We start from the raw sequence: 7,424 nt of genomic DNA on the forward strand, positions 1-7,424 counted from the left end.
TCCAAGGTTGTTTCTTAGTGGAATAGATATTAGAAAAGATTCCAGTCAACTCTGACCTTCAAAGATGGTCCAAAGGCAGTAAAATGTTTTCCATTTTGAAACACTGACGGGCCCAGATTTCAGCTGTCTGGCATTTGAGCTCCTAGTAGAGTGGTGGACACTGTGTCAGGTCCACATATGTGGACAATGGCTCTGTGTGGGCAGTCCTGATATTCCAATTCACTTTCCAGATATGCTTCCCCTCTTCTGGTTCCTGCCCAGTGATCACCCATCTGCTCCTTCCACCTGGGGATTGGAAGAACCAACCAAAGGAGGCAGAGTACTCAGAGACTTCAGGAACTCCTGTTTGCAAGTTGAGATGATCGTTTATCAGAGTTTCTAAAGCTAAGCTTGAAGGAGGAATGTCCAAATGTGTGCATGGGGGACTGAAGAAGTTAGGGGACTTATTTGGAATGTATTTAGGTCGTTTTTGTACCTCGCCCCTTTTCAGAATGGAACTTGAGGCCCAGGTGTGGCCATCCCTAGCTAAAAATCCCAGCTCTGTAGGAGGCAGAGGTAGGAGGATCACAGTGTGAGGCTAGCCTGGGTGAAAAGCAATCCTATATCTGAAGTATAACTAAAGATAAAAAGACCGAGGCATGGATCAAGTGTTAGAATGCCTGACTGGCAAGTGTGAGGTCTTGAATTCTGCTTGTCTGCATCATCGTTATCATCATCATCATCATCATCATCATCATCATCATCATCATCATCATCATCAATGGACCTTTGAGACAGTGTCTCATGAAATAAAATGGCACCACGATGATAAAGAAAACAACATCTCCAACAGTAAACAGTGATTCTGCAGTTGTTTAGAAGTGGGTTTGAAACCATTTAGGCATCATTTTGTGCATGATTATGTTACCTGCTCTACTTGGCCCCAGTCTCTTCATCTGTTGAGCATAGGGATGAAGCACAGGTATGTCAAATAGCTCTCTTGAGTACTAAATTATTATGTGGTAGATAGAATTAATGGAGCTCATGGTAGACAGCCATGGGACAGTCTTCATGGCTGACTCCATACTCTTCAACAGTCATGACAGGGAGGAAATTCTTTTATTTTTTATTTTTTTATTGTGAAAATACTGTACAGAGGGGTTACAATTACATGGGCAAGATAATGAGTACATTTCTTATCAAACATTGTAGCCTCCTCCTTTGTTTCCCCTTCCCATCCCTTCCCATCCTCCCTCCGGCCCCCCACCAATCCTTCCCGGCCCCGTCCGCCCCCCCCCCCCCACCAAAGTTGTAAAGTTCGTTTTCAACATAACGACTTGTACATCTCATTGTTGCAATGGGTCCACCTGTATCCCTATTTAAACAATTTGTTTTTCCCCTTCCCCTCCACAAATTATACCAACATCAAATACAATGAAAGCAGGGGTTATACCATGGGGAAAGGACATACAAAGCAACAAAGAAATAATCTTATAAATGTGTTAGAAACAATTGTATGAAAGAAAAAAAACATTTGAATACATACCTTAGGGTTCATTTCCCTACATCAACTTATCTGACCTTTTCTGCTTGACTCAGACATATACTAGATATTGCAAATAAGGGAAACCATGAGACCTATGTTTCTTTGGGCCTGGCTTACTTCACTTAATATAAGTTTTTCCAAGCCTTTCCATTTCCTAACAAATGGGGCAATGTTATTCTTTCTGATGGAGGCATAGAATTCCATTGTGTATATATACCACATTTTCTTGATCCATTCATCTACTGAGGGGTATCTGGGTTGGTTCCATATCTTAGCTATAGTAAGTAATGCTGCAATAAACAGTCATTCTGGTAGCTTTAGTGTGGTCTTGTTTGTAAACATTTGGGTAAATGCCCAAAAGTGGGATTTCTGGGTCATAGGGGAGCTCTATGTGGAGTCTTTTGAGGAATCTCCATACTGCTTTCCAAAGTGGTTGAACAAATTTACACTCCCACCAACAATGCAGTAAGGTTCCCTTCTGTCCACATCCCAGGGAGGAAATTCTTTTAAAATGTATGTGTCATGACTTAAAATGAGAACTGGAAAAGTTAGGCAGGCTGCTGCACTGGTGAGGTCACTGGACATAAGAAGAGCTGTAGAGCCAGGTGCCAGTGGCTCACGCCTATAATCCTAGCTACTCAGGAGTCTGAGATCTGAGGATTGTGGTTCAAAGCCATCCCAGGCAGGAAAGTCCGTTAGTCTCTTTTTAAAAAAAAATATATTTTTTATTGTAAAGATACTGTACAGGGGGGTTATAGGTACATGAGTAAGGTAATGAATCCATTTCTTTTTGGGGGGGGGTCCGGGCATGGGGCCTGAACTCTGGGCCTGGGTACTGTTCCTCAGCTCTTCAGCTCAAGGCTAGCGCTCTACCACTTGAGCCATAGCCCCACTTCCAGCTTTTTTTTTCTGCTTATGTGGTGCTGAGGAATCGAACCCAGGGCCTCATGCATGCAAGGCAAGCACTCTACCACTGAGCCACCTTCCCAGCCCATGAATCCATTTCTTATCGAGCATTGTTACCCTCTCCTTTGTTTTTCCCCTACCATCCCTTCCTTCCTCACCTCCCCAACTCCTCTTCCCCCCTTCCCCCTGCAAAGTTTTCAATATAGTGTCTTGTACATCTCATTGTTGCAATAGGTCATCTTGTATCCTTAGTTCAGCATTTTGTTATTTCCCTTCCCTTCCCCAAATTAGAAAAATGTATATACAAGATGCAGGACACCAGAATCAAATACAGTCACAATAGGGGTTGTACCATGTAGAAGAACATACAAAGAAACAAAAAAAAATCACATAGTACATTATAAGTACATTAAAAAGAACAGCAGGAAAGATAAAATCTCTGTGTCCCTATGGTGGGGTTCATTTTACTTAGCATCAGGTTATATGGCCATATATACATAGCTTTTGACCTTTTCTGCTTGTCCTAGACTTACACTAGTTATTGCAGATAATGGAAATCATGGGACCTATGTTTGAGTCTGGCTTACTTCACTTAATATAAAATTTTCCAAGCCTTTTCATTTCCTAATAAATGGAGCAGTGTCATCCTTTCTGATGGAGGCATAGAATTCCATTGTGTATGTGTGTGTGTGTGTGTGTGTGTGTGTGTATATATACACAAAAATATCACATTTTCTTGATCCAGCCATCTACTGACGGGCATCTGGGTTGGTTCCATATCTTAGCTATGTTAAATAATGCTGCAATAAACATAGTTGCCTGGTAGCTTTAGTCTGGCCTTGTTTGTAATTATATGGGTAAATGCCTAAAAGTGGGATTGCTGGGTCATAGGGGAGCTCTATGTGGAATCTTGAGGAACCTCCATACTGCTTTCCAAGTGGTTGAACAAGTTTACACTCCCACCAACTATGCAGTAAGGTTCCCTTTTGGCCACATCTCCTCCAGCATCTGTTGTTATTAGATTTCTTGATTATAGCCAATCTAACTGGGGTAAGGTAGAATCTCAATGTTGTTTTGATTTGCATTTCTATTATGGTTAGAGAAGTTGAGCATTTCTTCATGTGTCTATTGGCCATTCTTATTTCCTCTTCAGAGAGGTCTCTCTTTAAATCTTTAGCCCACTTATTTATTGGGCAGTTGTTTCTTTGAGGATTTGTTGTTGGGGATTTAATTTTTTGAGTTCCAAGTGTATTTTAGATATGAGACCCTTATTCATTTTATGGGTAGTGATGATCTTCTCCCAGTCTGTGGGCTTTATTAATTTTGCTTGCTATGTCCTTTGCCATGCAGAAGCTCTGCAGTTTCATGCAATCCCATTTGTCCAACCTTTCTTTGATTTGTTGTGTTTCTGGGTCTTTATTAAGAAAACTTTGGCCTGTGCCAAGGAGCCCTAGAGTTTCTGTGAGACTCTTCTCTCCAATTAACCACCAGAAAACTGGAAGTGGTGCTGTGGCTCAATTGGTAGAATGTTAGCCTTGAGCTGAAGAGCTGAGGGACAGTGCTCAGGCCCAGAGTTCAAGCCCCACAGCCAACAAAAGAAAGAAGAGGTGTAGAAGTTATACAGACAAGTATATGATTATGATATGGGTATGATATATTGTATGATTATGATATATGATTATGTTTATGATATAATTATTATATATGACATGATATATATGATTAAATTATGCTTTTCCAATTTCTTTGTTAGATTTTTCTGTCTTTCTTGGAATCAAGAAATAACAAAAGCAGTGAAAACATGTTTTGAGATAACTATTAAATGTCATTCTACCACTTGAAAAGTTTATTTAGGTATAAATGAATAAGTCTTTATAGTTCAACCACTAATTAGAGTTGTAGAAAATATTGTTTTATATAATATACTTAATATATTATATCATACATGTGTTTCATTTATGATATACATCATTATATAATTATATTCTATAATATGGATTCTGTGTAAGTTCAGAGTAAGTTGAAGTACTTACCTGACTAATGACAAAAATAACTGACACAGTTACCATATGAGTTTGTCTGCTCATGCATAACTGAAAAAAGTCTGCCTTTTAAATTGAGAAATAAGAAGTGATTAGCAGGAATTGTAAGTGATTGAAAATCAGAGCTGTGTTCCATTGTCATCCTTTGTCTTCCTTTTCTTCTCTTCCTCTTTCCTGTTTTTCTTCATTCTCTTCCCCCTGCCTTCTTTTTAGTATTCTAAAGTCCACTATTATTATTATTATTAATCGGTCATGGGGCTTGAACTCTGGGCCTGGGCGCTGTCCCTCAGCTCTTCAGCTCAAGGCTAGTGCTCTACTACTTGAGCCACAGCACCACTTCTGGTTTTCTGGTGGTTTATAGGAGATAAGAGTCTCACGGACCTTCCTTGCCTGAGCTGGCTTTGAACTGGGATCCTCAGATCTCAGCCTCCTGAGTAGCTAGGATTACAGGCATGAGCCACCAGTACCTGGCAAAATTATATTAAAGTTCAGTTCATGAAATAGTTCTCAGGTTTCATTGTTCTCTAATGTAGCGTGCCTCTTTTGTTTCATATTCTTTATTTCAATTGCAAATTCTTCTCTATGCTCTAGCAGCACTATGAAAATCCCCCTTTTTGTCTCCTCTTCCTTCTCCATTATGGAGGTTTGAGCTCAGGACTTCAAGTTTACTAGGCAAGTTCTCTACTCCTCCACAAATCTTTCCACCAGACCTTTTTGCTGTGGTTATTTTTGAGGTAGAATTTTACTTGTGTCTGACTGATCCTGGACTTTGATCCTCCTGTTGATGCTTTGCAGCATAGTTTGATGACTGGCATGTATCACCACACCAGGCATGATTCCCGCCCCCCTCTCTCCGCCTGCCACATAACTGAGATGATGGATACATGCACTATGCCCAGCTATTGAATGACACCGGGGGAAGGGTTCTCATGAACTTTTTCACTGAGCTGGCCTCAAACTACAAACCTCCCAATCTCTTCCTCCTGAGTAGCTAGGATTACAGGCATGAGCCACCAGAGGCCAGCTGTGTTTGGAATTTGAGATTAAGTGCTGGGATGCTCATGCATGGATGGTAAAATTAGAAGAATACTGGCAACATTTCAGTTTTTTCTTTTCTTGTCTTGGCAGTCCTTGTACTTGAACTCAGGCAGGACCTGGATGCTGTCCCTGAGCTTTTATGCTCAAGGCTGATGCTCTACCATTTGAGCCACAGTTCTGCTTCTGGTTTTCTGGTGGTTAATCAGAGATAAGAGTCTCACATACTTTCCTGTCCTGGCTGGCTTCAGATTTGCAAGCCTCAGATCTCTGCCTGCTGAGTTGCTAGGATTACAGGTGTGAGCCACCATCTCTCAGTACCACTTCAGTTTTTAACTCCACTAGTGACAGGAAAACAACTGATGGTCCAAGAGAAATGTGTGAATGAGCTATTTTAAAAAACCTTTGTTCTAATAGTATATACATCTGTACATAACATTTTGTTCTTTCAAAACCGTTTCCATGAATATTATCCCATTTATTTTGCAGAGTGACTAGCAGGATAAGTATTATTATCCCTACTTTCACACAGATGGGAACATTGGAACTTTGAAAGGTTTAGTGATCTCCTAGCCCAAATAGCTTATAAATTCTCACATGCCAGCTTCCTTTTAATAAGGATTATCAGGGTGAAAATTGTGAAGGATAGTCTTTTTCTAATCTGTTAATTCTAGTTCTCTTCTCACAAAAATTGCCTGCAAATAGCTGTTGTAATATGCCTCCTTTTTATTGACTAGAATTATAACCAGCCCAGATAATTGAATAATTCCATATGTAAGAAGGAAGCTTATGGATGGTTAGACATGATTTAATCCGATTCAATAATCATAAAACCATCTGGGCACTGATATTCATCATTTCATTTCTAAGGGTAAATAATGCTAATATTGGCCTTAAACAATTCTTAGTATATTTTGTTCTTATGTCAACATTTAAGAAACAGAGAGAGTGAGTTTCAGCTTAGAATTATAAAGAAGGAGTGGTGGTGGGTGAGGGGTGGGAGGGTAGGCAAAAAGCTGACTCACTTTCCAGAATTATACATCTTGAAGAGCACAGCACAATGAAGCATTCGGCTCTTGACATTCACAGTGAATACAGAAGGAAAGGACTCACAGTAGCACAGTGCGCCTGGCCATCCCTTACTCATTTGTTCACTGGCTAGAGGCTGACCCTTTTTCATAGCGACCTCTACCAAGATTCTAGCTCTGAAGTCCACAGGCTCCCAGGAAGCAGAGCTAGATGGTATGCAGAGATCGAAACATGGTGTTGGTTTCTATGAGAGCACTTGGGAGTCAGAGAGGCTGACAATGGCTCATACTGTTGAAGATGACAGGTTGTGAAGTTAATGTCCTGTGTGTTTCCTCTGTCTACCCGAAGTGGAACTAATGCCCTGCAACCATAGGGTCCAAGAAAAGTTAGGTAGAGTGGATGAGAGAGAGAGAGAGAGAGAGAGAGAGAGAGAGAGAGAGAGAGAGAGAGAGAGAGAGAGAGAGAGAGAGAGAGAGAGAGAGAGAGAGAGAGAGAGAGAGGGAGAGGGAGAGGGAGAGGGAGGGAGAGGGAGGGAGAGAGAGGGAGAGAGAGGGAGAGAGAGGGAGAGAGAGAGAGGGAGAGAGAGAGAGAGAGGGAGAGAGAGAGAGGGAGAGAGAAGGAGAGAGAGGGAGAGACAGAGAGGGAGAGAGAGAGAGAGAGAGGGAGAGAGAGAGAGGGAGAGAGAGAGAGGGAGAGAGAGAGAGAGAGAGAGATTGAGCTCATGAAAATATTATTTCAGTACCTGATCTATGAAGACACTGTTGTTGTGTATGGACTTTTTGTGTGATGCCAGGCAGGTGGGAGAAAACAAGAGTATGAAAGACCTTCGCTAGGCAGAGTTTACAACTACACAAGGAAGCATCTGTCCAACCCCAGATATCCAGTCT

This window comes from Dipodomys merriami, unplaced genomic scaffold (genome assembly GCF_024711535.1).
Source record: "Dipodomys merriami isolate MVZ:Mamm:240054 unplaced genomic scaffold, mDipMer1.0.p SCAF_6, whole genome shotgun sequence".
NCBI lineage: Eukaryota > Metazoa > Chordata > Mammalia > Rodentia > Heteromyidae > Dipodomys > Dipodomys merriami.